General features: G+C 34.9%; 1 long non-coding RNA gene across 1 annotated transcript; it reads left to right on the forward strand.

The window, feature by feature from the left end:
- The first annotated feature begins 4,758 nt into the window (after positions 1 to 4,758).
- On the forward strand, positions 4,759 to 7,139 carry LOC126747792 (uncharacterized). The gene is made up of 2 exons (XR_007664409.1): positions 4,759 to 4,895; positions 6,811 to 7,139. It is a non-coding gene; the product is annotated as an uncharacterized LOC126747792 (long non-coding RNA).
- Positions 7,140 to 10,161: the final 3,022 nt, after the last annotated feature.

Genomic DNA, 10,161 nt, shown 5'->3' on the forward strand with positions numbered 1-10,161 from the left:
TCTACACCCAGTAGTTCTTATTGCTCAACCTACTACGGCCAAGCCACCCTTGCCTGTAAACCTATAGTGAGGCTGCTATAGGGTAGTAGGGAATAAAAAAGGTTTAGGGAAAAGCCCTGTAGCAAAATAAATAAAAATGAAATATTATAGCTGTAGTGATATTGTTTTGTCCTTTTTTAAAATTTACTTGTGGCATAGCACCCAGAAAGTGAGGTTAAATATTGAATGTTCTGTTTCGAAAAATATTATTTCTGGTGTCCCACAAAGGGTCGATCCTAGGCCCATTATTATTTCTTATATATACTTCAGATTTACCCGGTCTTGTTAAGGATTCTGAAATACATCAGTATGCTGATGACACTCAATACATACATTATTTTGACTCTGCTAATTTTGATAACGTAGCTGATACTATTAATGCTGATCTGAATGTAATAAATCAATTTTCAAAAGAGCATAACCTTGTCAGTAATCCTAATAAAACAAAAATGGTTTTGTTTTCAAACCGAGGATCACATAAAAATATAATGGAAACTGTTCATATTCAGTTGGATAACGATACTATCTTATTCTCTGATACTGTGAAGGTTCTGGGACTTAAAATAGACAATTCTTTAAGGAATATGTTAACAATCTTCTGCAGTGGTGTTATTTACGCATGCGTATGCTTTATGCCAATAAACACATTTTAAATTTTAAAACTAGGAAAAAACTCGTAGTGGCTCTTGTTTTATCTATTTTAAATTAGTGCCTTATAATTTATTATCCTTGCTTAGACCAAATAAATCGTTACCGCCTGCAACGCGTGCAGCGCGTGCAAGAAGATTTATTTTTTACCTCGGAAAGTTTAATCATATATCAGACTCTATATTTCAGTTGAGGTGGTTAACGCTGCCTTACCTATTCAAATTCTTCACTTCTACTTTTCTCTTTATCGATTATATGTTAGTTCTGAATATCTTTCTGAAAAGTTAATACCAAGAAACCAGGTTCACACTTGAAATATTAGATACAATATCTTGATCATGCCGCACTATTTCACGACTCTGTTGGACCGATCTTTTACTTATAATGCCGTTAAGTTCTTTAACACTTATTAACCAATATTTAATACTTCCTTAAATGTGTATAGGAAATATTATAGATAGACTTTTGTTTTTAAATCAATCCAAATTATAGTCTAGTTTTCTAAAAGATAAATGCTTCATGTATTTATGCTTTATATATTGTTTCTTTTTTTTTCTCGTTTTCTCTATTTAGACTGTCACTGTTAGGATGGTTAAGAGTTAAAGAGTAGCTTTAAGCTAACCAATGGAAGGGAACCAATGGAAGGAGGGAGACTTACTATAGGCTATAGAGACAGCTCAGGGAATATTCTCAAAGGGAAACCGACTAGCACTAACCACTTTGGTAGAGTGGCGTGATTCGCAATCATGCAGCCCTTTTGGAGCCAGGTTTGATCAATGTTTGTGACGTTTAGTGAACCATGCAGTCAGTAAAACAACCTAACCAGTAAACCAAAGTCCTGTCAACATTCATTAGCTTTACTGTAGTATATTAGATTAAATACTAACCTCAAAATTACATTGCTACCACTCTCATCATTAGATTTTACTACCACCATTGTTTTGAATAGTTTCATAATAACTAGGTGCATATTAGTTATTTTATTGAAATAGACCGTATAGATCTTGTAAACTGGATGAATAGGGTTATTTCGAAAGTACTCATGTGAACTTTTAGCCCCAAACAACATAATATAAGATTTTAGTTTTGATATAAAAACTATATTTAGGAAGGGCAACATAACTTGTTCTTAGAATAATAAGTTTGATTTTATTAATTTTTCTTTTAATATAGATTCACTTAAAACTGTCTGTTCTTCCTTGTGAGATTTTCTTTCAGGTTTATAGGTCCTATAGTGCTTTTAGTAATTTCCTGTTTTCTTGGTCATCGGGATTTTCTTATCCATCTGGGATAAAACAGGTGGCGCTTATATTTTATTGATCTCTTGTTGAATCCACGCCACTCTACCAAAGTGGTTAGTGCTAGTCGACTTCCCTTTGAGAAGATTCCCTGAGCTGTCTCTATAGCCTATAGTAAGTCTCCCTCCTTCCATTGGTTCCCTTGTACCCACTTTCTAACCCTCACTTCTCATATCTTTACTCTCCTTTTTCCTTCCTATTATTTCCCATCCCTCCATTCAAATTTCATTTAATCCAAGTAGAATTAAAGCGATATTAAAGTAATAAATTGTTATTGATTAATTATAATTATTAATTCTTATTTTTTTTTATTTTTATTTTTTTATTTAACAATAGCTGGTTTAATTGAAGCTAACTGTTAAGGTTGCCAAGAGGGTTTATGATAAGCTAACGATGGTTCCAACAAATTCCGGTAATTTGTAGGAGGAGAAGCAAATCTTTGAACTCGTGCTTCAGTTTCCTTAATTGATCTACTTAGATACAATAGTTCATCAAGAGTGTTGATACGCTCTGTAGCAAGTCTTCGCTGAATGTGAGGTAACAGATTTCTTCTGATAACTTGTAACCGGGTGGTTTCTAAATAATGCTTCCATAGCTACGACAAAACTAACCACACGTTCGTGGGAACCTTGAGTTCGGTGATGAATCTCATCCCAAAGCCTAAACTCATAATCAAAAGGCTGGAATGCAACTCGTAATTGAGGTTGTAGATCATCCCATTGGGAAAAGCGTTTTGTCCGAAACCAAAGGAGAGCATCTTTTGTAAAGAGTTCTGGGGCAGACTTTAAAAGATGTTCTTTGGAGACTCCTCTAGAGACACGAAGCTCTTCAAGGCGTTCGAGAAAGTCTGTCACACTAGACTGACCATTATATTTTAAGTTCCACGACGACACATCGTGATACTTGTAAGGCGGAGAATTTATATAATATCAACTTGGTTGTCCTCTTAATGGAGAAAACTCAAAATTGTCAAGTCGATTGGCAAGATCCACAACTGGATTAGGGTGACTTAAAGTTTCATCTATGATATGAGATGCATCAGTATGTACTTGTCGTGAGGCATCTACTTCCGAATCCATAAACCTTATTCGAAAACGTCTTTCATTAGGTTCACCATGTTGGAAATAACCTGGATAATACTGATCATAAGATGTGGTACCTAACTGATTATTTAAACGCCCGTTAGAAGTTGAGTGAGGAACTTGAGAGGAATGTCCTAAAAACTGACGGTAATTGTCTGATACACCATTTGTCGGATTCAAAGTTGCTGAGAGTGGAATTTGTTCTGGAACTCCCTCTGCGATCATTGAGTCACGACGTCTCTGAGATATAGGTAGGGAAGTATCTACACCTTGGGGAGAAGACAATTGTAAAGAAGGAGGTTGAATATCAACAGGCCTAAAAGAGGAATGTGGAATATTTGTGTGACTATTAAGGTCAGATGACTCCGGATAGTTTTCTCTTACTAAGTCAGTTACTGGCTCTAATCTATCGTGGGATACAGTTAGAACAGACTGACTAGATGACTGTCTCTGATTTTCATCTAAACTAATCAGATCAAGAACGATGGCTGGGTCTTTGTGGGTAGTTGTATGAGGAACTAATAATGGTTGAGAATCATTGGGGTTATTTGTATCCAATATACTGTGATTAGCGGATTCGAGTCGATGATGGTTGGCTGCAGAATAGTGAGTTTGTACAGGAATATAGTTTCCTTCTTTTACAAGCACCAAGCGATCGAACAGTTCATGGCAATTCTTCTCAATCTTTATTTTCGCATCTCGTTCGGATCTTTCGATGCATAAAATCCGGTTTAAGCGAGATCTAGTATGCGTAAGTAAGGTAAAAATGCGACGGAATTCGTTTGCTCTGTTATTAAAATCAAAATTTGTTATATCGCGAGAAAGGGTAATTAATTTTGCTTCACAAATTGACAACTCGCTGTCAGAATCGTAACAGGAAGTAGTCGGTGGTGTATGTCCATCACGTTCTAATTGTATGACCTCGCGCAAAGTAGCACGTTTTTGAGCAAAAGTACCCGATAAAGGAATCCCACGTATCGCTAGTTCATATTTAATTTCTTCCGTGATAAGCAAATTAATATCCATTTTATCTAAGCCGTGTAGTAAAGACAAATTATAAAAGAAAACTCAAGCTATTCGTAACCAGTATCTATCATAAAAAATCACTAACGAAAAGTCCGCTAAAATTAATAAAAAAAAAGAATGAGAAATGAAAACAAAAATATTAAGTCTCTAAAGCAAAAAAAAAATATTATTATTTTCTTTTGTTAACAGAACTTCAAAAAAAAACAACGTTATGAGTTGTGAATAAATTCACAAACCCGCCCAACAGTTAAAAAAAAAACAAAAAAAAAGACAAAATACTGCTATATGAAACAAAAAAAAAAACAAAAATCTAAGCTGGAATTATCCAAAAATTAAAGGTAAAAACTAAACCACCTAAAACTAAGGGAAAAAAATTAACTATCATTACGAACGCATATATCATTAACGCCCATCGCTTTAAAATATATAATAATACAAAATAATATAACCAAAAACTATTGTATTGCTGTTTTTGCAACCTCAACAAACAGTAAACCTGAATCGCAAAAAAAAAAAAATCGAGTCGCAACAAGTCTGCTAAGATATACTTATATCGATACTCAAACAATCTTATCATCAAGTGGTCCCTACACTGTAGCAACACCAAATATAAGGCTGAGTATTAATCGAAGAACTAAGGATGCGCTAACCTATAAATTTTTACTGTCAAAACATAAACGTATTTCAAAAGATACTAAAAAACATTCGGCTTGCGATCGCGAGACAGGCTACAGTAAATTTTTGGAGGCTGTGTTTAGATCTTGTCCTACTAATTTATTTTCTGTTTCTGCGCGTCTAAAAGGTAAGTTGAGCTTATTCTAAGTGGTTAAAGGGCGCCCCCCCCAGCCCATGGCAACAATGCTAAAAGAATGTGACGGTATAGATAATGGCAATGTTGATGTTTGTAGTATTTCAATAGAGGCTTCAAACATTAAAAAAAAACAACCTGGAAAAAGAACCAGTTTTTTATTCTAAAAATGATACTGGCCCATTTATTGTCTATTTAGAATCCACTGAAAAAGTGGGTTTTAATGTAGGCAAATTTAATAATATTAAAATTGCTAGAGACATTTTTAACCTAAATCTGACAGACGTTAAAAAAATAAAAAATAAAGGGTTAAACAGAATCTCTGTAGAATTCATTAATTTCCTGTCTGCAAATAATTTTGTTAAAAACAAAACCCTGTTAAATAAGGGCTATAAAATCTATATTCCATTTAACTTTGTGACTTGTAAAGGGTTAGTCAGGCAAATTGACATAGAAATAGGCGAAAAAGAAATATTAGAATGTTCTAAAACTGATACCGGCATAGAAATTCTAGAGGTTAAAAGATTAAACCGAAAAATAATTAAAGACAAAGATATAACATATGAATCCACTGGCTCGGTTCTTATTACATTTAAAGGTGTTTGTCTTCCCAAATCCCTAAATATCTATAGACTGGAAAAACCCATTTCTATATACATCTCCCCTGTAACACAATGCTTTAGATGTTTACGGTATGGTCATACTCGCACTAACCGTAAAGGCAAAGAAAGGTGCTTCACATGTGGTGAGGAAAAAAAATCTGATTTAGAGGAGCACCCCCCTTGCGAAACTAGATGTTTTTATTGTAAAGGTCCCCATAAATCTACAGACAAAAGCTGCCCCGAATATACTAGGCAAAAAAACATAAAAGAGTTAATGGCATTCGAAAATATTCCCTTTTTTGATGCAAGCGAAATTGTTAAAAAGACCTATTTGACACGTAATGAATTTGTATATCATCCTTCTGACTTCCCCAATATTAAAAACCTAAATAGTCCTGAAAAGAACAATCTAAAAGAGAATGTAATCCAACCATCACAAAGACGAACCCAACATGCAAAAACTGACCCTATTAAAAGATCATACCAACAAGTAGTCTCTGAAAATAATACAAAGAAAAGAATAATTCATAAAGGTTATGATGTAAAGGCACATAATGATAATTTAATTTCCCCTAACTCTAGACCCCAAAAAGAAACTAGCTCTCCAATTTTTTCATTAAGAAAAGAAAACAGTCTCAAAACACAAATGCCTTCTACAAGTGCAGTTCATAGTTTTAATTCTCATGAATCTTCTTGGTACCCAGATGAAGTTAAAAGCATCATCGATGCATTTTTAAATATGTCAGAAAACAATAAAAGAACAATAAAAACCTTTTTATTCAACCAAAATTTTGATATGGATATTGATCCCGGCTCTCAGTCAGATTCATTTAACTAAAATCAGTTTTCCCTTCACATTAATGTCAGGAGTAAATAATTTAAAGATCATCTTTTCGATAGAAATCACGTTACAACAATAATTAGAATGCGCACAGGTCATTGCCTGACTAACGCCCATCTATATAAGATTAAAATGAAAGATAGCCCTTATTGCGACTGCGGTATGTTTGATGACCCAAACCACATATTTTTTGAATGCCCTATTAAAAATATACCCGATCTAGACTTGTTTTGAATTTTTGTATTAATAAAGAAAATATCACTATTATCCATAACTCAAATTCTGTCTGCCCCCGACGACGAATCAATAGAAATAATCATGCGATTTATAAATATCAATAAGATTAAACTTTGAAGCTCAACTATCCAATATCCCTCTTGTATCCAACAATCCCGCTTGTTTTAGTGCTTGGTGTGGTCCCTCATTCCTTTTGTTGTAATACTAACGTTTTCCTCCCGTATTATAGCCACAAACCATAAAGCCGACACAAGACAAAGCTATAGTCACAAGCTAAACAGAACGAGCAAAGTTGTAATATAAGAAGATATTTCGGAGATTCCTGCATGGTCCAGAGCCAGACAAAGAAGGAGTCTCCCCCAAATCGGGCTGGCAATTGCCTTGCAGCAAAGCCATCAACAAAACAAGACAAGACAAGACAAGATACTAAAAAAAAATAAAAAAATGTGGCAAAAAAAACAAAACAATACCCGTTGTCAGGCGCCAATTTGTTAAATAAAAAAAATAAAAATAAAGAATTAATAATTATAATTAATCAATAAAAATTTAATACTTTAATATTGCTTTAATTATACTTGGATTAAATTAAATTTGAATGGAGGGATGGGGAATAACAGGAAGGAAAAAGGAGAGTAAAGATATGGGGAGTGAGGGTTAGAAAGTGGGTACAAGGGAACCAATGGAAGGAGGGAGACTTACTATAGGCTATAGAGACAGCTCGGGGAATCTTCTCAAAGGGAAGCCGACTAGCACTAACCACTTTGGTAGAGTGGCGTGGATTAAACAAGAGATCAATAAAATATAAGCGCCACCTGTTTTATCCCAGATGGATAAGAAAATCCCGATGACCAAGAAAACAGAAAATTACTAAAGGCACTATAGGACCTATAAACCTGAAAGAAAATCTCACAAGGAAGAACAGACAGTTTTAAGTGAATCTATATTAAAAGAAAAATTAATAATCAAACTTATTATTTTAAGAACAAGTTATGTTGCCCTTCCTAAATATAGTGTTTATATCAAGACTAAAATCTTATATTATGTTGTTTGGGGCTAAAAGTTCGCATGAGTACCTTCGAAATAGGCCTATTTATCCAGTTTACAAGATCTATACAGTCTATTTCAATAAAATAACTAATATGTACCTAGTTATTATGAAACTATCCAAAACAATGGTGTGGTAGTAAAATCTAATGATGAGAGTGGTAACAATGTAATTTTGAGGTTAGTATTTAGTCTAATATACTACAGTAAAGCTAATGAATGTTGACAAGACTTTGGTTTACTGGTTAGGTTGTTTTACTGACTGCATGGTTCACTAAACGTCACAAACATTGATCAAACCTGGCTCCAAAAGGACTGCATGATTGCGATGGGTGACCTAGGTGGATCGGTTTAACAGTGAATGTCAATGTAGATGTTGTGGACGTTATTGGAGTAGATGAGTGGAGATTTCTACCTCTTATAATGGTGGATAAAGACCATACCGGGGGATAAAAAAAAAAGCCTGAAAGAGGAGGAATATCCAGATTGAGGAGTCGCCAATAGAGTAAGTAGATATAAGCATTGATGGTTAAACTTAACGGTATGCGTGAGTCTACTTATATAAAATTACATGTGTAATATGTAGATTATCATAAACCAAGATGCCAAATCAAAATATTAGGACTTACCAATGGAATTGGCCTTTTCTCGGGAACACAAAACTGGACACTTAAACAAAGAACCTTAAAAAAGTTGGGATTTAACTACACCACTTATAATCCTGCACTATTGCAGTATGGCATTTAGTATCCACAAACTAAAATACCCAAAAGGTGAGTTTTCAACTTTTCATGGCAGTAAAATCGGCAAAAATACCAAGAAATAACCTTCTTCAAAGGATTGTTCTTCAAGACTCCTAGAGGTCAAAGATTTTCGCGCCAGAAATGGTTTTAGTAGGGATATAGGAGAATGAGCTGGGATCTTATTGGCTAGGATATGACTTCTGACATTAGTGAAATTAAAACAATTAAAAAAAATCCTTTCCAAGAGTTTCATCATAAGGGTTGAAAATTATTGATATCAAAAATAGAATTAATACTGAAATGATAACTGTTTATTTTATTAATTTTAGCACCAGAATAACTTAGAAATTGCCTCCTAAATTTCTATAATCGAGCTATGCTTTCGCTAACATTTTAGATTCATTTTATTTTCTTATTCTTTATGTATCTGACGAAAATAAACTGTAACAATTGCCTTCCGATTTGAATTTCTAGATCTCTGTATTTGGCGATTTTCTCAGTGTGTTTCTCTTGCAGATTATTGTTGTTCGGTATGGCTACGTCAATTAGAGTTGTTTTCCTGGAAATTTTATCTATTAAAATAAGATCTGGTCTATTATGCCTTACATGTTGATCACATGTTACAGTACACTGCGGTCCCAATATAACTTATATCGGTCATTTTCCACTACGGGTTCTGGAGTATATTTATAATACGGAACCTTCTCTGTTGTAATAAGTTCCAACTTCATTGCCAGCTCTTGATGTAAAATTTTCCCAACTGAGTCGTGCCGTTCTTTGTATTCTGTCGCTGAAAAGGCCTGACATCCTCCTGTTATGTGCTGGATTGTCTCTGTTGTTTGGCATCCATCCCAGCATTTGTCGTTTTGTACGGACGGATCTCTGACGATGTGCTTGAGATAATTTCTTGTTGGTATAACCTGATCTTGGGCGGTGAGTAGAAAGCCCTCGGTTTCTGGAAACATCTTGCCTGATACCAACCAATAGTTCGACGAAGCAGTGTCGACATGATTTTGGCTGATCTCATTAGGATGCCGCCCATGAAGGGGCTTCTCCATCCAGATGCGAAGTTTCTCCTGGTCCGCATGATGGTAGCTGCGCGCTTCTTCGCTCAGCGTTGTAGAGGAGTGGAATCGTCTATTTGATTTATTGCGCGATGCAGCGTGGAATTTTCTCCTTGCCTGTAAAAATAAGATCTTAAGTTAGTGATTTGTTTTTCAAGTTGTTTACCCAGATCTATTAATCATTTTCCTCCAAGGTGGCGGGGAAGCATTGTTCTTTCAGTGGCACTTCGAGGGTGGTGGTTGTGCGTTTTAGTAAGTATGGTCCTCACTTTTCTTTGTAGCCTTTCTATTTCTGTCCTACTCCAATTAATTACCCCAAAAGAATAACTAAGAGCTGAACATGCGTAGGAGTTAAGTGCCTTAAACATATTTTTGCTGTTGAGATTGGTTCTCAAAACTTGTCTTACCCTTTTCACAAACTCGTTAGTCAGTTCGCATTTCATTGTTTGTTGTTCAATCATTTGTAATTGTTTCATCCTCAAGTATTTGTAAATTTCGTGTTCGCCCATGGCCTCGATGGTCTGGACATTCTGCATCTGATATTCTCCTGGCTGAATTTTTCCTCGGATTATATTGAGAGTACGGCATTTATCTAGTCCAAATTGCATGCCGATGTCGTTGGAGAACTCTTCTACTATCTGCAGCATTTGGTTTAGCTGGTTCCTAGTTGCAGCCATTATTTTTAAATCATCCATATACAGTAAGTGATTTAACTTTGCAATCTCGGTG

The sequence above is a fragment of the Anthonomus grandis genome, chromosome 20 (genome assembly GCF_022605725.1).
Source record: "Anthonomus grandis grandis chromosome 20, icAntGran1.3, whole genome shotgun sequence".
Taxonomy (NCBI): domain Eukaryota; kingdom Metazoa; phylum Arthropoda; class Insecta; order Coleoptera; family Curculionidae; genus Anthonomus; species Anthonomus grandis.